The 22316-nt window shown below is 43.6% G+C and overlaps 1 long non-coding RNA gene across 1 annotated transcript; it reads left to right on the top strand.

Moving 5' to 3' along the window:
* The first annotated feature begins 4318 nt into the window (after positions 1-4318).
* Positions 4319-21717, top strand: LOC115467095. The gene is made up of 3 exons (XR_003941643.1): positions 4319-4330; positions 18962-18964; positions 21618-21717. It is a non-coding gene; the product is annotated as an uncharacterized LOC115467095 (long non-coding RNA).
* The last annotated feature ends 599 nt before the right edge of the window (positions 21718-22316 follow it).

The raw sequence follows: 22316 nt of genomic DNA, 5'->3' as shown, positions 1-22316 counted from the left end.
CATCTGGCATAATACATAGTTATGTTCCACCCTACCACTCTTTGAACTACAGCGGCTGCAATATATCATTACTACACTATAACCCTGCAGACTCCTTAGAGTTGTTTTTCTATAAATAAGTCCTATCATAACTGTGCAGAAGAGCGAACCCCCCAGCAAGGTTTGCATGAGGTCTTTTTCGCATTTCTGTTTCTTTGGCAGGCATCATTTTGGATTGTTTAGTACAGAAAGGAACTCAATTATCAGCTAGTCAGTGAACTCTGGAAAACTGGAGTAACTGTAGATCAGTGATTTTCTTAGATCTTTTGTCTCCATTTGTGAGTTACTCTGAAGGCGTTTTTATGTTTGAATTTCATTAAATCTGGTTTACAAAGAATCATCGATTTTTTTTTAAATTACATACTAGCTATTTGGTTGTTAACATTTAGGGCCCTGTTTACTAAGGTGCGCTAGTGTTTTTAGCACGTTCTAAAAATTAGTGTGTGCTAACCATGTAGATGCTCATAGGAATACTATGGGCATCTATATTGTTAGCATGTGCTAATGCTTAGCACATGCTAAAAACGCTAACTCTAGCACGGTTTAGTAAACAGGGCCCTTAATGTTTTGTTCTAAATAAAATAGAAGGATGCTGTAGTGAGGAAGCCTAGGTAGGAGTAAGGAAATATCTACCTAAGGGGAAAGCCCCCTTCAGAAGTGAAGTCACCTAAAGACCCAGAGAAGGGACAATATTAGTGTTCCATTTCCACAACTGGCACCTGGGGTAATTGGGCCATTGGCTCCATGTGAAGGGGAACTGTTTGCCTATGAGGATGGGGAGGAAAGGTGCCAGTCTCCTTGGTGCTTAGTGGGTGCCATCGAGGCACTTAACACTCAATGCCCAGTTATAGAATTGCCCCCTTCTTACTCATTGTCAAATACAAAGTTTTTAAATCTGTAAAGTGTCACTGTCTTATCATGTTTGTCTATTTTCCCATCCCCCTCACAACGAACTGTACCAGTGGCCTATTGGTTAGTGTAGCAGGTTGTGGACCTAACAAACTAGGTTCACTCCCTGATGGCCAACAGTGGGTTGAGATCCTGGGGAACCAGATTCAATTCCCTCTGCAGCTCTGTGTGACCCTGGGCAAGTCACTTAACCCTTTGTTGTCCCAGGTACAACAGCAGTACAATGTACTACTTAGACTGTAAGCCCCACTAGGGACAGACCCAGTACCTGTAAAATTAAACTGCAAACTGCTTAGGTCTAAGCAGTATACAAATACTTGAATAAATGAATGTGCAGACAGCCTAAAACCTAGATGAGTTTGTACTGTTTAAACCCAGTGTAACTGCATTTGTTCCTTCATTCAGGGCAGGCATTAAGGGGAGGGGAGGGGGCGGTCCAGTTTATAGGGGGTGGGTATCCCAAGCCTGCTGGGAGCTGAAGAGGGCATAGCCTTCTGGTAGGCTTTTGTGCCTCCTTCCTAATTTCTACCTGGACCACCCCCCCCCCCCCCCCCCCCCCGTTTCCACTGACCTGATTAAGATAAAGCTTATTATAGTTACAATAGTGTGGAGAGTGGCCTAGTGGTTAGAGCACTGGTCTTGCTATCCAGAGGTGGCTGGTTCAAATCCCACTGCTGCTTCTTGTGATCTTGGGCAGGTCACTTAACCCTCCTTTGCCTCAGGTACATACTTAGCTTGTGAGCCCTCCTGGAACAGGGAGCTACTACTGAAAAAAAATCTAAATAAATTAAAATAATCCAAGATATAGGTAACACACACAACTTGTTGATTTGACCCTAATCTATAAGTGTGAAATTGAAACTTGATATTTCCTGAAGAAGCATGTACTAGGCTGCGCATTTGGTTGCTATCCTTATAAAAAAAAAACTCAGTCTAAATTAGAAGAAAAGGAATCTTTATTTCTCATTAGAGACAGCATAAGAAATATTATTGGCTCTTGGCATTAGTAGTTTTACAGAACAGAGTCTAACAATAGGAATGAAAGTTTTATTCCTCACTGTCATACAAATTTGCAAAGGTCATAGAGCAGAGAGAAAGAATGAATGAAAGAAAGAATGAATTAATGAAAGAAAGAAGCTATAGAGAATTCGTTTTTACGAAGGGGGGGGGGGTGGAGAGTACCCCCACCTTCGGGAAAAATAGGCCATGGAGGGTATGAAAACTCTCTTACCAGCATGGCTAGTTTTTCAGAGTTTATTTGTCTGCACTGCAGGTCTGCAGCATGGTTTTATAGGCTGTGGTGAGCATCTACTTCTCCTCTAGCCTGGACCAATCATAGGTGCTGCATATGTGCTGGAGACTTGAAATTGGTCTTTCATATGTGCTGGAGGCAAGTTGCAATTGGTGTCGTTGCCACACCTCTTTTCAGTAAATTACATTTGTAACAAGTTATACCAGGTAGCTGAGTTGCCCTAGCAACGGGAGGCACCACCAGACTTTGTGATCAGCATGTGATGACTGACAGTAAAGACCAAGGTTGCCAGGTGGGCGGTTTTACCGCACAATTGGGCGGGGTTTCACCAGCGGCGGCGGGAAAATTTCGCCGGCTGCGGTTTTTTGGGCGTTTTTCCCGTCACCGCTGTGCGAGTTCAGCGTTTTTTTTCCGGGGCTTCTATTGGTCCAATTTGGTCCAATAGAAGCTTTTCCGGGGCTTCTATTGGTCCAAATTGGACCAATAGAAGCCTTTCAGGGGCGGGGCTGACGTCAGGGATGACGTAGGGGGTGGGGCTAGTGATATGGGAGGCGGGGTTAGTGATGTGGGAGGCGGGGTTCTGTGACACGGAAGACGGGGATTGGCTACGGGCGGTTTTGGGGCGGGTTTACGGCTGTTTCGGGCTGGGAAAATTTTTCCCAGCTGGCAACCCTGGTAAAGACTAACAGCCACATACAGAAAAGAAAGATGGGGGATGGGAAGCAGTGCAGCATACCTGAAGTAGAGCATTATAGCTAAAAATTATAGACAAGCACTACTACAGATATGACTTTTGGCCAGGAGCCTATTCTCTTGCATTTCATCATTTCTTTACTTCCCAGTTCTACTAATTTTAAGTATCAATCCCCCCTCCCCTCAATAATATTGAGTACCAACTTTATCATTTAGATTAAGAAACTAAAACTTCAAATAACAGTGGAAGTCTGTATTCTTTTGATGTGGTTTGGCACTAATTATACTCTGACTAAAAATCTTCCAGTTCAAAGTGTCATCACAAATACACAGAAAATAGAACTCACCCCTCTTTGTGTTCCAAGCAAAAGGTTCAACGAAAGGACAGAGAATGAATGATTAATATTATATGCAAGTACTGTTAGTCTTACTCTATCAACTGCAAAATGAATCTCTCACCAGCATAATCCAGTTGATGCAATGCTCCATAAAACCTGAAATCTATTTTTAAGGCACAGGATTTAAAAATCATGATGCAAATACTTCCTGTACAATATCAAGAGGATAAAGAATACTGCACTTACTTGAAAATAAAATGTTTAATATATTTACGAGGCAGCCGTTTCATACATAATCCATGAAAACTTTCCACATTTACTCAGCAGTACACATGTTTAAAATTCAACACTGAATCTTACATACTATGCTACAATGCATACATGTGTTCCCTCTTACAGGAAAAAAAAATCTACCTAAGCAATATATATTAATATTAACACAATATGATTTATGTATGAACAACAACATAAAGGCAATGCCATCCTAACAGAATTTATTACAAAATTAAGCACATGTTTTTTTAAAAGGAAATAAATTATCTAGAACTGCAACTGCATTAAAAAAAGATTTATGAGCAGCAAACTTTAAGGGCTGACATAGCCAAGATTAAAAGGCTAAATAAATTCTTCTTTATAGAAGTAATCAATCTATCTGTACTGTTCATAACTGGGATTCAAAACTCCTCAATTCTGTAACCCTGGTCTCCCGCATAAGTTCAGGCACCAACTAGCTATTTGGGTCAGGTACTCGAACCAGGGCCACAAACAAAATGTTTCTGTTCAAGTGAGCTGGGCACAGGCTGGGGCCGGGCTTGATCCCAGGAGGCCATAGGGTTTTAAGCTACTCTTTATTTATTTCCTCCTCTTACTCTCTTTAGTCTTTGAACAAACTCCACTTGACCACCACTCCAGGCTTCATAGTAAATGCAAATAACTTTACTAGAACGCTGCAACAGGCACATAGCCAAATGTCAAATTTTTTTTTTTTCTAACAAACATTAACAGTAGAGGTTTTTGTGCCAGTCCAGACTATTGGTAGAAATTCTAATAACTGAATTATAGGCTCTTATAAATCTTAGGGCAGTGGTTCCCAAACCTGGTCTTTAAGGCACCCCAGCCAGGCAGGTTTTCAGGATACCCACAATTAATGTTCATGAGAGATTTGCATGTACTGCCTCTACTGCGTGCAGATCCATCTCATGAATATTCATTGTGGATATATTGAAAACCTGACTGGCTGGGGTGCCTCCAACACAAAGTTTGGGAATCACTGTCCTAGGGTATTTACATATTTACAATTCCATCCAGTCCTCCAATACCCATCCTTTCTGGCAGAACAATCCAAGGCTGTGGCTTCCTGCTTCATCCACAGGCAAGCTGTCCCTCTGGGCTTTTACCCAGCAGCTGGACGGAACTCATTTGGATCAGAACGCCTTGTCTGTCATCCTCAGAGAGGTGCACTTCTTCAAGCTGCCCCCTCTGTCACTGAGCACTGGGCAGGCCTCTCCCTGTTCTGCTCCCAGGATGGGTTAACCCTTTCTACCCACCCGGAGCTTCAGTCTCAGGTAATTCTGACATTATGCTGTTAACAAAAACTTCCTCTTTATTCAGCTTCAAGTTATTGGGCCTGAGCAGGATACCCCATCTCTTCACGGGTCCTGGTGGGGTTGAAGGCAACCAAAGACTATGTGCTCTATAATCCCATAATTTGTATAATCTTAAAACTTCACTACAACTATGGCATCTACTATCCATCTAACACCACATACATTTCCCACAGTAACTTTCCTACAACCATTCCCCTCTAGGCTGGGCCGGTCCAACCCAGTAAGCGAGGTAAGCATGGCAGGAGGGCGCCGACCTCTGGAGGGTGCCGCCGCACCATGCTTACCCTTGCCGGTTACCTCAGCTCCCGGACCCCGACAGCAGCCCTGCCTTCGGTTTCCTGCTCCAGTATTTAAACGAAGGTCTCGCAGGTGATTAATGGGTAAACAATAGCGAGTGGGCGGGGGGTGGAACCAATCGTTGGAGGCGGGGATTGATATGCGTGCGCTCCTATGGGGCACGGAGTTCAGAGATTGACGTGTCCGCGGCCCTATAGAATGCGGCAGCCGAAGAGATGTCGGATCGGGTGCTTGAGGGCTACTGTGGTCACGCTATGGGCACTGCGAGCTTGAGCGTGGTTCTTCTGTTCTTGGTGGGGGTCGGGGCGCTCGCGCTCAGGGACCCGAGGGATTCAGAGTCATTACAGGTGGAGGGCTGGGCCCCATGGCAGACTTACAAGGCGAGTCTGGATAACAACAATCACAAAGTGAGAAGGGGGGGAGAGGAATCTTCTGATATTTGGAGTTCAGGAATCGGGTGCTGCTGGGACTGGGGGGGAGCAAGAACAGGGTGTTGGCTTTGGGGATCAGGAATTGGGTGCTGCTGGGACTGGGGGGAGCAGGTGGATGGAGGGGAGGGGAGAGGAAAGTTGCTGGACATTGATGGAGGGGAGGGCAGGGAGAGAATTGTTGGACATGGATGGAGGGGAGGGAAGGGAAGACAGGAAGGAGATGCACATGGATGGAGGGGAAGGGAGAGAAGAAATGCTGGACATGGATGGATGGAGGGGAGGGCAGGGGGGAGGAGGGCTGCTGGACATGGGTGTGTGGAGGAGAGGGCAGGGGGAGAAGGGCTGCTGGACGAGAGGGAAGGGAGAGAGAAGAAATGCTGGACAATGGATGGATAGAGGGGAGGGCAGGGGAGAGGAGGGCTGCTGGACATGGGTGGATGGAGAAGAGGGAAGGGAGAGAGAAGAAATGCTGGACATGGATGGAGGGGAGGGAAGAGAGAGGAAGGAGATGAGATGAGGGAAAAGGAAGAGAGGAGAAAAACTGCATATGGATGAAGAAAATAGGCAGAAGCTGGATCCTCTGGCCAGTCAAGTCTGCAGAGGACCCAGCTTTTACTTACGGATGTAGGGCAAGAAATGAAGAAGAAAGGCAGAAAGTAAAGCAATAAATGGAAAGGAAGCCCTGGAAACGGAGTTAAGAGGACAGATAGCAGCAGAATCAGATACTGGGCCAGCATGATCAGAAAAACAAAGTCACCAGACAACAAAGGTAGAAAAAAAATCAATTTATTTTCATTTTAGTGTTTGGAATATGACCACTTTGAGAACTTACATCTGCTATCTTATTTTGCAATGTATAGCAATGTGTCTCTTTCTGTTTTTCTGGTATTGTGGTGCATGCAGAGCCTAAGTTCTTAGGATTTCAGGTTAATTTTTGAAGAATTTGAAGAGGGGCTATTTCTGTTCTGCATGTGTGACTGCAAGGCCAAGTGTCTGAATAGGGATCTGTTTGTTAGATTCTGAGATTTTGCTAACACATTGCTTTTCAGAGTTGGCAAGACTGTCTGTTCTCTTAATTCATGGTCTGTATGCTAATTTGGTTTGTGTCATTTTGAGTATAATGGAGTTGTAACAGCTTACAGAAATTATTTATAATGAAAACAAAAAAAACACGTTATTTTTCTTCTATACTGGTGTAATATTTTCAATGATGTCATGGCTGGTAAAAGGTGTGTGACTACTGTAGGGGTGGAGCCGTAGAGGGGCATAATCGAACGGAAACGCCTATCTCCATGGGCGTTTATCTCCGAGAACGGGTCCGTGAAGGGGCGGGCCGAACCGAATTTTCGAAAAAATGGACGTTTTTGAGCTGGGCGTTTGTTTTTTTTAGCGATAATGGAAACTAAAAACGCCCAGCTCAAAAACGTCCTAATCCAAGCCATTTGGTCGTGGGAGGGGCCAGGATTCGTAGTACACTGGCCCCTCTGATATGCCAGGACACCAACTTAGCACCCTAGGTCACTGCGGTGGACTTCAGAAAAAGCTCCCACATGCATAGCTCCCTTACCACGGGTGCTGAGCTCCTAACTCCCCTCCCCCAAAACCCACTACCCACAAATGTACAACACTACCATAGCTCTTAGGGGTGAAGGGGGCACCTACATGTGGGTACAGTGGGTTTTGGAGGCCTCCCATTTACCAGCACAAGTGTTACAGGTGGGGGGGATGGGCCTGGGGCCACCTGGCTGAAGTGCACTGCAGTACCCACTAAAAGTGCTCCAGGGACCTGCATACACGCAGGCCTCTAGGACTGGTTGCTGCTATATAACATTGGCACACCAGTTGACACCTGAAGACTAATCTCTCCGAAAACATCCTTTATTGGAATAACCGCCTTTACTCACAGTTAACTGCAGATCAGAGGTTGTGCCCCACTGGCAACGAGTCTCCCTGGTACTGAGATTAGCAGTAGGTCAGAGCTGGCAGAATGCTGTACAATGCCCTCTTTCAGCCACATTCAAGGTAAGAACTAAGTTGTCTAACGTGGCTACCAAAGGAAAGGGAACTAAAACTGGCTTACAAAAATGGCCACTACCGCATGGACTACAACAGGAAACACAACAGGGCACACTCTGACCCAGTAGGCAGGGGGAAAAGCACCATGGGAGAAGAGCCTGCCAACTACCAACATCGTGAGACTGTAACACAAGCTAATGAAATCACGGAGCCCAATACCCTACACCCACCACAATGCAATGCTGATGTGACCCTGTACTGCACCCGAGAGCCACATCTGACCCAGGGAAAGGCTGTGAGAGGATGGAACACATTCTGTTGTCATGGAGGTGGGTACGGCATTTGAGGCTGGCATAGAGGCTGGAAAAAAGTTTGTAAAGTGGGTTTTTTTTTGGTGGGAGGGGGTTAGTGACCACTGGGGGAGTCTGGGGAGGTCATCCCCGATTCCCTCCAGTGGTCCTCTGGGCAGTTGGAGCACTTTTTTGGGACTTGTTCGTGAAAAAAAAGGGTCCAAAAAAAGTGACCCAAAATCGCGGTCAAAACGCCATTTTTTTTTCGATTATCAGCTAAAGACGCCCATCTCTCCTCGGCTGATAACCATGCCCCAGTTCCGCCTCCACCACACCTCCGACACGCCCCCGTCAACTTTATTCATTTCCGCGACGGAGTGCAGTTGGAAACGCCCAAAATCGGCTTTCGATTATACCGATTTGGGCGCCTTTGCGAGACAAACGTCTATCTCCCGATTTAGGTCGTACTATAGGCGTTTTTCTCTTTCGAAAATAAGCTGGATAATGATCCCGCCCCTGGATGGGTAGGGGCGCCGACTAATAGGCTGCAGGAGGGCGCCAGAAACCTTAGGACCGGCCCTGCCTCTAGGCAGGGTCATCCACTCCCCTTCCAACTCAATCCCTCCCCCTTCTAGCAGATCAATTTTGGCAATCCCTTGGGGAAATCCATATACGTTGTCAATCCTGATTTTTTTTCTATGCATTGCCTATAGGCCTTTGGATTGACAGGAAAAGCTTATGTGATAATCCAGATAACCCAAAAGGGGTCACAGAAAGGTTTTTGCACCCCTTGCAATATATTTAGTCAAAGCAAAAGTGTTTTTATAAGCAGCCATCATTGATTCATTTATCAAAATCAGCCTTCCAACGGGTTCAAACCATTTAATCCCCAATTGGCATATTTCAATTAAATTAAAATAAAAACCCAGCTTGATAGCACAATGTGATTTTATCACATATTAACTTTCAAGGTGATAAATACCATTAATCATCAAGTACAGGGTTTTTGGTTTTTTTAGTTCACAGGAACATAACATTGTGCAATAATGTTTCTCCAGTTTCTACCTCTTGATATAATTTTTATCAGTATAACCCAATATCAACAACTACTCGCCCAAGAAGTAAAACTGAGGAATGTCTGATTAGGGAGTAAAGGCAGGGTCATCATGGATTTGATATATCACCTTTCTGTGGGTAGAACCAAAGTGGTTTACATATATATTTATTTTCTGTCCCTAGTGTGCTCACAATCTAAGTTTTGTACCTGGGGCAATGGAGGGTTAAGTGACTTGTCCAGAGGGGTGTCTGATGAGGGGTAGGGGTAGGGGTGGGGGATCGGATTGAGAGGAGCATTGGTAGATCTGCTCTTTTACGTGCCAAACAGGATTATTATATCCAACTGACCAACTCTCTTGGCTCTAACCCTTGACTTCTGTTCACCACATTGAACTCTCTCCTCAAGGTGCCCCCTCCCCCAACTCCCCCTTCATTTTCTCCTCAGACCCTTGCTGAATTCTTTCACAACAAGGTTCAAAAGATAAACCTTGAATTCTCTACCTCGCCACCTCTCCCTCCACTAGTCCGTTCCCCTCTCTCTCCTTCCCCTCATTCCTTTTCCTCCTTTCCTGAAGTTACTATAGAGGAAACTACACTTCTCCTTTCTTCCTCAAAATGTACCACCTGTTCCTCTGATCCCATTCCCACCCACCTTCTTAATGCCATCTCACCTGCTCTTATTCCTTTTATCTGTCACATTCTCAACCTCTCACTTTCCACTGCAACTGTCCCTACTGCCTTTAAACATGCTGTGGTCACACCTCTCCTTAAGAAGCCTTCACTCGACCCTACTTGTCCCTCTAATTACCAACCCATCTCCCTCCTCCCTTTTCTCTCCAAATTACTTGAGCGTGCTGTTCACCACCGCTGCCTTGATTTTCTCTTCTCACATGCTATTCTTGACCTACTACAATCTGTTTTTTGCCCTCCCCACTCAACCGAAACTGCACTTACTAAAGTCTCCAATGACCTATTACTGGCTAAATCCAGAGGTCAATATTCCATCCTCATTCTTCTTGATCTTTCCGCTGCTTTTGACACTGTCGATCACAGCATACTTCTCGATACCCTGTCCTCACTTGGATTCCAGGGCTCTGTCCTTTCCTGGTTCTCTTCCTACCTCTCCCTCCGCACCTTTAGTGTTCACTTTGGTGGATCCTCTTCTACTTCTATCCCTCTGCCTGTCGGCGTACCTCAGGGTTCTGTTCTTGGTCCCCTCCTCTTTTCTATCTACACTTCTTCCCTTGGTTCATTAATCTCATCCCATGGCTTTTCCTACCATCTCTATGCTGATGACTCCCAAATCTACCTTTCTACCCCTGATATCTCACCTTGCATTCAAACAAAAGTTTCAGCGTGCTTGTCTGACATTGCTGTCTGGATGTCTCAACGCCACCTGAAATTAAACATGACCAAAACTGAGCTTCCCATTTTTCCCTCCAAACCCACCTCCCCGCTCCCCCGTTTTCTATTTCTGTTGATGGCTCTCTCATTCTCCCTGTCTCCTCAGCTCGAAACCTTGGGGTATCTTTGACTCTTCTCTCTCCTTCTCTGCTCATATCCAGCAGATCGCCAAGACCTGTAGTTTCTTTCTTTACAACATCCGTAAAATCCGCCCCTTTCTTTCCGAGCACTCTACCAAAACCCTCATCAACACCCTTGTCACCTCTCGTTTAGACTACTGCCATCTGCTTCTTGCTGGCCTCCCACTTAGTCACCTCTCCCCTCTCCAATCGGTTCAAAACTCTGCTGCCCGTCTCGTCTTCAGTCAGGGTCGCTTTACTCATACTACCCCTCTCCTCAAGTCGCTTCACTGGCTCCCTATCCGTTTTCGCATCCTGTTCAAACTTCTTCTACTAATCTATAAATGCACTCACTCTGCTGCTCCCCAGTATCTCTCCACACTCGTCTTTCCTTACACCCCTTCCCATGCACTCCGCTCCATGGATAAATCCTTCTTATCTGTTCCCTTCTCCACTACTGCCAACTCCAGACTTCGCGCCTTCTGTCTCGCAGCACCCTACGCCTGGAATAAACTTCCTGAGCCCCTACGTCTTGCCCCATCCTTGGCCACCTTTAAATCTAGACTGAAAGCCCACCTCTTTAACATTGCTTTTGACTCGTAACCACTTGTAACCACTCACCTCCACCTACCCTCCTCTCCTCCTTCCTGTACACATTGATTTGATTTGCTTACTTTATTTTTTGTCTATTAGATTGTAAGCTCTTTGAGCAGGGACTGTCTTTCTTCTATGTTTGTGCAGCGCTGCGTATGCCTTGTAGTGCTATAGAAATGCTAAATAGTAGTAGTAGTAGATCAGGGGATTGATGGGGGAGGGGGACTGGAAACAAGTGGTAATGCCTCAGGAAGCTGTCATTTTGATAGTTAGTGCTGGGGTTTGTGTTATTGCCCAAAGATGTTTATTGAAAACTTTCTATACTGGCTTTCCAGAAAAAAAAGATGGGGATGGGTTGTCATTAGAAACATTGCCAAATGACATAACCCATGTTGTTTTATTTCATTAGAAACCAAAAATGGCCAGGTGAAATTCTTTGTGTGTCATCTTCTGATATGACAGTGGGGTGATGGCCCTTTGCTTTTTTTCTCATCCACACCCCCACTATTTACCTAATTGACAATTTACACTTGCAAGGTCATTTCTGTGCAGCCTGTTCTCTCTGAATGCTGATTGGTCCTTTGCAGCTGCGTGTTGCTTCAAGCTTTTAGGTTCTCTTTCTCTAAGGGGGGGGGGGGGAAGAACACTGGCTGTATCCTGTGCTGAGGGTTTTTTTTCTTTGTAAGGGCAGGCATGGGCACCAACATTTCAAAATACCATACAGGATACAAACTGTTCCTTTCCCTACACACAGTGAAGGAGCTGGCTCAATATTTCTTAGCACCCACTGGCACCCATAGAGCTAGCTCCTATGAAAGCTGGAGTTTGGCCATGCAAGCATGCTGATGCTGAAAATCCTGTTTCCTGAGGTGTTCATTGCAAGGGAATGGTTTCACAGTGCACAATGCATACTTCCAAATTTGCAAAGCGAATCTGCCAATCCCTGTGTAAGCTTCTTCTTTTTTTTCTTTGGGGGGGGGGGGGGGGGTAATAAATAGAAAATAAACAAAACAGTGAAAATAAAATAAGATGATATCTTTTTTATTGGACTAAATACATTTTTTGATTAGCTTTCAAAGGTAGCCCTTCTTCAGATTAGAAACAATTTTGGCCCATAGACGTCGAAATACTAGGTCTGTTTTGAGGACCTGGGCTCGTTTAGACCTTTTTTGTCAGGAGCCACATAGCACTCCTTGAACTTGTGTAACCCTGCAATTTGTCTCCGGGTATTGCCATGGAACTTTGAATTTTATTTTATTTTATTTTTTTAGGGGGGGGGGGGGTTAATTTTCGGGGGGGGGGGGGGGGTTTGGTTGATTTTGTGTTTACTTTTGCATTCTCTGTATGACAAAACCTTTAATAAAAATATAATAAAAAAAAAAAGAAATGAGCAGAGCAAATACTGACAAATATCAGAATATATAAGTGAAACACAAGCATTTCAATGACAGTCTCAAAGGAAGAGGGTGGGGTATGTTAGGTGAGAGACAGGGTCAAGGACAGTGTTGCCAGGTGGGCGGTTTTCCGCAACCCGTTGCGGGAAATTTTTGCCCGCGGCGGGTTGCGGTTTTTTGGACTTCTTTTTTGTCTTTTGGGCGGTTTTTTAGGCGGTTTTTTTGGCCGCGGGGGGCAGGGTTAGTGACGTTTTGGGCGGGGTTAGTGATGTTCTGGGTGGGGCCGATGACGGGGGAGGCGGGGCCGATGACGGCGGGGGCGGGGTTGATGACGGCGGGGGTGATGACGCGGGGGTGGGGGTGTCAGGGGCGGGGTTTGAGTTTAGGCGGGTTTTGGGCTGGATTTAGGCTGGTTTGGGTGGGAAAAAAATTTTCCACCTGGCAACCCTGGTCAGGGAGGGAGGGATGGATGGCTGATAAGAGGGTGACAAAGCAGTAGAAATTTATGATTTATTTTAAAATGTTTTGTTTTGTTAAACCAACATGAAGGCACAACACCATATAAGAGCAGAAAACTCTCCCAGCTCTTATAGGAGAAGAAACTAAAGGGAGAGCGAAGGAAATATTTCTTTTAGAATACAAGGCATAGGGGTTGGTGGAGCAGTTCAAGTTATTTAGGTCCTTGAGGCAGGGGCAGTCATCACAGTGCAGTATGTGTCAGGGGTGTAGCTAGACTTCGGTGGGAGGGGGGTCCAGAGCCCAAAGTGGGGGAGCACATTTTAGCCAGCCTCCCCCAGCCGCCGCCCCTCCCCCACCACTTCTGACCCCCCCCCCCGCCACTGCTTCCAACCGTCTCCACCTCCTCTTCCGAGACCCCCCTGCTGCTGTCGCTGCCGCAAGGTACCTTTGCTGGTGAGGATCCTCAACCCCTACCAGCTGAAGCGTTTATCTGTCCCGCGCTGGTCTCGCACTTGCTTCCTCTCCTGTTTTCAGCGCACCATGCACTGCATGCTTGTTTTAATGAAACTGAGCATGTGCGAGCATGTTCAGTTTCATTAAAACAAGAGCAGGGCATTCCAAAGAGGAGAACAGGCAAAAGAAGGCAGAATGACGAGTAGATTGCAGATGGTTAAGGTGAACTGGGGGAGTAGTAAGAAGGGAAGCAGAGGATGAACAAAGGGAATGCGAAGGGGCTATAGGGGAAAATAAGTGCAGTGAGGTAGGAAGGGGCGCCAAAGTGGAGGGCCTTAAAAGCCAATATCAGGAGCTTAAATTGAACACGCGAGAAGATTGTGCACAATGTAATTGGCTTCCTAAGAGGTGAGACGTGATCAGAATGATGTGCATGAGTAAACAAGCATATAGCAGTGTTTGGACTGCATGAAGATGAGAGAGAGGTCAATCTTTGGATGACTTGCTGAGGTCATGTTACAGTAGACAATGCGAAACAGGACTAGTGAAGAAAGAAGGGTAGCGCAGGAGGAGGCATCATGGAAACTGCAGATTGCATGGATTCTATGAAGAGCAAAGAAACAAGAATTAACAGTAGTCAAAATATAAGGAACAAAGGAAATTTTGGGATCAAGAATCACACCCAAATATTTGAGGGAATTGATCAGACCAAGAAGAATACCAGACAGAGAAGAAGTAGTAGGATAAGAAGAATTCCCTGTAATCCAAAGAGCTACAGATTTAGTAGAGTTCAGAAGCAAACAGTTGGAGGACAACCAAGCTGAAACAGGGTCCAGGCAAGACAGTAGGGAGAAAAGGTCAGGATTGAATGGGTCAAGGTGTGAGACCAGGATAATATCATCTGCATAGATGTAAAATCTAATAGAAAAGGACTGAATAGGGGTGGCTAATGGGACAAGGAAAATATTAAACAGCATAAGGGAAAACAAAGAACCTTGGGAAACATCTTAATGAAGGGGCAGAGAATGGGAATTGGAACCGGGCAGAAAAACTCAGAAGGAACGGTCTTCCAAATATGAGGAAAACCGTGTACAAAAACAACTGGCTCCTACCCAGCACTATCTAAAATCTTATCTAGGTGGCACGTGAGGTTTGCCACTTTCACATCAGGAAGGCAAGTGACCAGGCAATTCTCACGTCCACCAGCCACCCAGCTATATACTTGCCTAATGATCAAATCATGAACTGTATCTCCCCCTCACTTCTGGTTGAGATGTGTGTTAAACTGTGGGTTCTGTTTCGCCCATTGAATGTAGTCGTGGCTACGGAACCCAACTCCCAGAATTGGAAGGAGAACAAGTACACTATCCACGTCTCGTGCCCTCAAAGGACACAAGAGGAATATAATCTAACTGTAGGGATTTTCCCTGACTCTGGAAGAGACACACCAGATTTATTTCCAGTTTAATAGAAAAACGTTTAATAGTAAAATACTTAACTTCATATAACAAGTGCTAACAGTTGTACCTTATAAGTTTTTAAGTCTGTACCAGTGACTAAACAACCATGTTCTACTCAGGGTCTAACAATACACAGAATAACATTGTAAACAGTCAAATTGTAAAACTCACATTTACTTTTGTTTGTGTTTTCTCTCCATAGGACAAAACTCATCCCTGAACCTCTATCAGATAAGTGTTCTATCCGTGCTCTACGCTTTCATTTTTCTTCACCAAATGAGTCACTTGTTTTATTTCTACTTGGTATTTGTTTCATGCTATAGTTTTCCTAAAAAAAGAATTTGATTCTTTGTTCCAACTTCTTGTCTTACAGGTTAACCCCTTTTCAGGAGTTAAAATACTCAGATCAAACTTTCAGGTAAGTATGTTTCTCTTTCTGTTTTCTTTTTCTTATCCACTTTGCTTCAGTTGATATTTGCTTTCAGAGCAATTAGGTAAACACAGGCTTTCTCGCTTGTGGGGCTACCCAAAAAGAATCACTTAGCTGAGCACAGTTCTGCCGTTGAAAGCAGGTTTTGCAACTTGTCTTTCTTGCGTGGGGGCCCTTTAGTTGGTGGTCCGGGATTTCCACCGGTTCCTCTCGGATTCCTCTGCACAGTACTTCTCTTCTTCCTAAACCTCTCTAATAATTAAACCAAATTGGGAAGCAAAACCCTGACTTCCTTTCTCTTCCAATCCTGATTGGGGAACTTAGGGACGTTACATTAGACTGGGGCCATATAGCTAACAAAAACAAAATTAATTAGAATACTTCTATACTTTCAAATCTACTTGTCACTAAGCAGTCCCTATTCTAGAGAGCTGGAGAGAGCGTCTGCACTGAATTCACCCACAATTCGGCCAGATTCAGACTTTCACATCACTTTCCAACCCTCAGACCCAGTATAAACCCCACATTCCGCTCACAATCAGGATTTGTAGCTGCTTTTCCATTAAAACACACTATCACCCTTTCTTCCCCAAATCATCCACAACTCTATTCCTCTCTCACCCCAGGCACACTCTCTTATTTTTCATACCCCTCCCTCACAGCGACATCACTCAGTCATACTCACCTTCAAATCACCCCTAAACTAGTTCCCATTCATTTACTTTCACCCCAAACCTTTCAAAATAACTTTAACACCATACCCTCACTCTCTTTCACAGAGCATGCCAAAAACACAACCTTTCTCCTGCAGCGCTGCAGCCTCTGTCTCCCTTATCCTTCCCACTCACTTCCTAAATTCAATTACTGAGTAAAATTCCCTTTTCCTAATCAACCCTTACCAGCTCCAACCACACACATCCACTCCTCACCACAGCTCAACTCCTTCTGACCACTCTCACACTCAAAAATACATATACTCTCTTCATCAGTTTCTGCCCAACTTTCAACTGACCAGCAAGCTGTCTCCAAGGCAACCAGGTCTTAGCTTGCTCAGCTGTTGTTCCAGAGTGATATCACTATAGAACTCTTTTTTCTTTTCCCTCTGGAGGAGCCCAGTTAAGATTATTTTAACCCCTAGGTTACAGAACTACAACAGCTGTCGTAACTATTCCCTCCTGGGCATAATAGACTGTGAGTCCTCTAGGGACAGAGAAAGTATCTGCGTATAATATGTACAGTGCTACATACCTCTAGGAGCACTATAGAAATGATTAGTAGTAGTAGTAGTAGTATTTATTTTATTTATTTATTGCATTTGTACCCCACATTATCCCACCTTTTTGCAGGCTCAATGTGGCTTAGTAGTAGTAGTAAGTTCCTAGAGACACATCCTTGTGAGAGGATATTGCATCCCCTGGTGGGCAGGTCCTGCCTACAGGATTACTTCCTACTTTTCCAAGGGTGATGTTCTCTTTTTAGGAGACCTCCCTCCCCCAAGGCAGCATAGAGGCTGCCAGACTGGAGGTAGGATTTCTCTACAACATCCCTGTAGGTCTCCTCTATGTAATGCTCTATGTCCCTCAGCTCCTCCAAGGCTGCTACTCTAGCCTCAAGAGAATGGACTCATTCTCTGAGAACTAGGAGCTGTTTGCATTGGGCACACACATGCCAACTGGAGATAATCATACATGTGACACTCAATGCAAAAGACTGGACAACACCCTTCTCACTGTTGGACTGCCATCTGCATGTAAGTATTATTGAGTTGTTTAATAATTTAAAACTTTTTAAGGTACTAGGGATATTAGACTAATATAAAGAGCCTTTAGATTATATGGTATATTGTGTGATTTATTTAGTGTTTGCTTCTCAAAAAGTAATGAAATGTAATTAAAACTCTATAATAAAGACTCCCACCTTATCCTAATTAGAATAACTGACTATAAATGAAGACTATAAATGAAGAGATGTCCTAGGGTAGGCGGGAATGAAGACTGAACTAGGCCCTGCCATGCCTTGTAGAGGCTATCTTTTAATGCTAGGCTGTGGCGGAAAGTTCAATTTTAAAACTATGGGAAAAGGGTTTTGCACTTTGGAAACTAGTTAATAAATGCTTTTGTTAAAAAATTCAAACTGTCTTTATCAATAAACCTGCATTTTCTGTTTTACCCCCAATCTTTAAATCACCAAAGCACAGAGCAAAATAATGCTCGCTTACCCAGAGAAATGTCCGGTTTTCTTAGAACTTGCCAGAAAGTATGTAATCAATCACTTATCTATTTTACTCTTCCTAGGACTTTCATGCTTTGAACCCAGCTGGAAATGTTCTTTTTCTTTATCACTCTACTTCTTATCTTTATTCATTTATTTATTTATTACATTTGTATCCCACATTTTCCCACATAGCAGTAGGCTCAATATGGCTTACAGGTTCTGGCGAGGAGAGTACCAACTCCGGGAATATATACAGAGTGGAAAATAGAGTAACAGTAGGTGCAAGGAAGCTAATAAGGTTCTGGAAAAGAGAATACAACTCTGGGACGAATATGTAGTAGCATATAGAGAAAAGTAATCCCAATGAGGCTGATACAAAATCTCCCTATATGTGTGTCTGTGTTCTCAGTGTGTAACTATGATTTTCTGCATAGCTAATCCCTTTGCTGGTGTGTTTGGATAAAGGACTCTATGACCCCCAACTTGGCAGGGATATCTAAAGAGCTACAACTTAGCAAGGGGGGGGGGGGGGGTCAGGGATGGGGAAGGGGGATGGGGTTGTTTGGGGCATATGTTTGATACTGTTGTATTTACACTTGCTGACTCTGTTTATTCATATGTTCTATATCAATAAATATATTTCAACCTAAAATAATTAAAATAGCCCAAATTATGCCACTCACAATTATTTTATTTTTCTTTATTTATTTCAAGATGATCTACATTCGCTCTCATACATGTACTCTCCTATATAAATTCTGTTCATGGACTTTGAGACTTTTAAATTTGATTTTTCCTGGATCCAACGTCTTTATATCAGCCTCCTGACAGTTCTGGGTTTTTTTTAAAATATTAATTATGAAGCTTTGTAATACTGACTGTCAGAATCTTTCTTAGATTTGTTCTTCTCACAGAGTTCTAAGTTTGCTACAGTGAATAACTGACGGCCAACAACTGACAGCTGTTTCTCCTCCACAAATATTTACTGTCCTCTGTTTTAAAGTTCCGTTTACCCTTCCCACGCTACTCACTTTTTGTGGGTTTATCCTGCTGAATTAAATGTAAAGAAATGTTTATTCCTTGATTTCAATTCCACTTTCATTCAAAAAATTCTTACAGCAATCTCTGTTCTTAGTGATCAGTGTGAAAGGATAACTTACAGTATGTATATCTGTCTATCTATATCTAACAAATTGTTCAATAAGGAATCACTGATCTTCCCAAGTAGTCATTAACCCAGATTAATGTGTTTTCTCTATAATTAGTTTGGGTTTTTTTTCACTCATTTGAGAGCATATTTAGGGGGATAGTTTTCAACCTGTGTTAGGGTATTAACTCAAGTTTTTGCTCCTTAATAGGTGTTAAAGGATTCTAACACTGGATGCAGTGCCCTAACGCAGTGATAATTTGGTCACCCTGTGTTATATAGTAATGTGATGCAAAATATGCAAATATATGTAAAGTAGTTCATTGCTATGTAAATACTATACTTTTGGTGCAGTATAGCTGGTAAAATGTTCCCAGGCCACATCCATAAAAGTGACCAGAGTGCCCAGCCGGTTTAAAGTCCTTTGTGGGCTCCCGCCTCCCCCCAGCTATATTGCCTCCATGGTGCCACAGCTCATGACCCAACAGGAATAGCCCCTTTACTGGTCAAAATCCCAATAAAACATATACCCACCACCAATCTAAGCTCTCCTTCCACCAAGGTCTTGCAATATTGGATGTTCTTATACGGAAACATGACCCCTAGCGTTAGTACTGTGAGATTACCAGTAGGGGTCACCAGCACTATTTTGCAAGAAGGCGCTGGGAGGGCAGGGAGGGTTGGGAATTGCTCCTGCCTGCACCACTAGAAACCAAGGATTTTGTGAAAGGTAGGTCTGAGGTGCCTTCAGGAGGGTGGGGGGGGGGGCCTTGAAGGAAGGATTACCATATTGGGAAGGAACCTTGGGTTGGAGAAAAGCATCCTTTCAATTAGGGTTTTGACAAATAGGGATAAATTTCCTTTGGGGGGGGGGGGGGGACCAGAAACTGCTGTGCCCACAGGCAGTCATTGCTTTGAGGGAAGCCCAAGAGCGTTTTTCATCCAGAGCAGTGTCGCTTGCGAGGTGGCTTGCAAGTAGTATTATTCTTTTACCACAGGAGTCCAGCAACCTGTGATTTTGAGATACCACATGTTGGAGACTCTTGTTTAAAACCAAAGTGAGATAAAGGTTTGCCTTTTACTGCACCTTGATAATACCACCCCTTAATCTTGTGGCAGGTCTTCATATACACACACACACACAGTTCTCACTGCTTTTCTACCATTGTCTCTTACCAGCTTAAGGTCATTAAAGGAACTGTAATACACTCTTATATTATTATTATTTGTAGCATTTGTATCCCACATTTTCCCACCAATTTGCAGGCTCAATGTGGCTTACATTTGCCGTAATGGTGGTTGCCATTTCCGGGTAACAGAATTACAAATGGTGTTGCGTTAAGGTGCATACATACATGGTAGCAAACATGGAACATAACATACTTGAGACAAATCATGGTATATGTGTATACCATGTTCATACAGACTTGGTAAAGAAGAGTATATTATGGTATTACATGAAGATTCCTGAGTAGTAAATTGGATTGTAACATATATTAGGTCATCGACTAAAGGAGATACTATATTCGACATAAGGATTAAAGTGGTAGTACTTGTTCATTAATAGCAAGAGATTAATCAGTCAGTGATACGATTTCGGTTGTGCCTAGGTTGTGTATAGTCTTATTATTTAATATTTAAGCTGGATGTTTGTGGTATGCCTTCTTGAACAAATCTGCTTTAGTAGCCTTCAGAATATAGTTAGGTCTTGCGTTGTTTTTATGGCCTTCGGTAGTGCGTTCCATAGTTGTGTGCAGATGTAAAGAGAAACTGGTCACATATGTGGATTTGTATTTTAGCCCTTTGCAGTTAGGGTAGTGGAGATTGAGGAATGTTCGTGCTGATCTGTTTGCGTTCCTAGTAGGCAAATCTATAAGGTCTGCCATATAGGTCGGGGCTTCTCCGTGAATGATTTTGTGGTTTTTAATTTATCTCCTCACGGTCATGGAGAGACCACCTCTCCCACATATCCACTCACTATAATGGTGTCCTTCCAACTAACAATATTAATAGTTTATAACTTTAGCTAGTCCTGAAGAGGTGCTGAGAGAGGACCTTCTGAGGGCAGGAAAACTTCACTGGTGTATCTTACCTGCAAGAAACTGCATTCAAACTTGTGAAAAAGAACACTTGGGGTTGAATAGGTAGTTTCATTGTCTTTTGTTGTTGTTGTTGTTGTTGTTGTTGTTAAATTATGTTACTTATTTTTGTTAAAATACTCTACTAATTAAGCAAAGTAAATTTAAACAATAGAGTAGCCTTTTAAGGCTCAGGGTTTTATATACATGGTGTTTTAGAGTCTAGTTTAGTATTTTAGGTTGCATTTTAGAGCTTGGCATAGCATCCGTTTAGAGCACAGATACCAGTTGAAGGAAGTCTCTGTTTAGTGTTTAATCATGAGACCCTACAGGATTGCTACTATGACTCCATGTGTCCTCGATCTGAAGAACCGAAATACAGCCCTGGTAGTGGAGGAGGTGAGAGCATTCCAGAAAGAGGAGGAATTGAAGCTTGAAGCTTGGAGAAAAGGTGGCTGAGGGGAGATATGATAGAGGTCTATAAAATAATGAGTAGAGTTGAACGGGTAGATGTGAAGCGTCTGTTCATGCTTTCCAAAAATACTAGGACTAGGGGGCATGCGATGAAGCTACATTGTAGTAAATTTAAAATGAATCGGAGAAAATTTTTCTTCACTTAAACGTGTAATTAAACTCTGGAATTCGTTGCCAGAGAATGTGGTAAAGGCGGTTAGCTTAACAGAGTTTCAAAAAGGTTTGGACGGCTTCCTAAAGGAAAAGTCCATAGACCGTTATTAAATGGACTTGGGGAAAATCCACTATTTCTGGGATAAGCAGTATAAAATGTTTTGTACATTTTTGGGATCTTGCCGGGTATTTGTGACCTGGATTGGCCACTGTTGGAAACAGCATGCTGGGCTCGATGGACCTTTGGTCTTTCCCAGTATGGAATACTTATAGAAATCCCCAAAGTTCCTGGATCAGTGACCACTAAGAGGCGAAAGGTAGTGGAGGTTGGTGATTCTCTTCTGAAGGGTACAGAGGCATCCATCTGCAGATCAGACATGATGTCCTGGGAGGTGTGTTGTCTGCCAGGTGCCAAAATTAAAGATGTTACAGAGAACTTGTCGAGTCTCATCAAGCCTAATGACTATTATCCAATGCTGCTCATTCATGTTGGTACAAATGATACTACTAGGTACCTCTCCAAACCTATCAAATGTGACTTCATGGCTCTGGGAGAAAGGGTGAAGCAGACAGGTACATAGGTGGTATTCTCATTGATCCTCCTTGTTGATGGTAAATACCAAGGCAAAGAAGCTGACATCCTGGAAATGAATATGTGGCTATACAGATGGAGTCATCAAGAGCATTTTGGCTTCCTGGACCATGGGATACATTTACGCAAGGGCTGCTGAGCAGAGATGATATCCATATATCCAAAAAGGTAAGAAATGTTTTCAACAGCATAGTGGCTAACCTACTGAAGAGAGCTTTAAACTAGAATTGTTGGAGCAGGGTGATCAAAGCCCCCAGGTAAGTACAAGCCCTCAGGTAAGTGAAGCATTAAATACCTCTACAACAAATGGGAAAAAGAGGCAACGTCTGTAAAGCAGTCTATACTAATTCCCAAAGTATGGGAAATAAGGTTTTAGATCTTGAGACTGTGATGGAAGAGGCTGATTTGGATTTAGTG

Source organism: Microcaecilia unicolor, chromosome 3 (assembly GCF_901765095.1).
Source record: "Microcaecilia unicolor chromosome 3, aMicUni1.1, whole genome shotgun sequence".
NCBI classification, from domain to species: Eukaryota; Metazoa; Chordata; class Amphibia; order Gymnophiona; family Siphonopidae; genus Microcaecilia; species Microcaecilia unicolor.
This window is presented reverse-complemented; position numbering and strand designations above follow the sequence as displayed.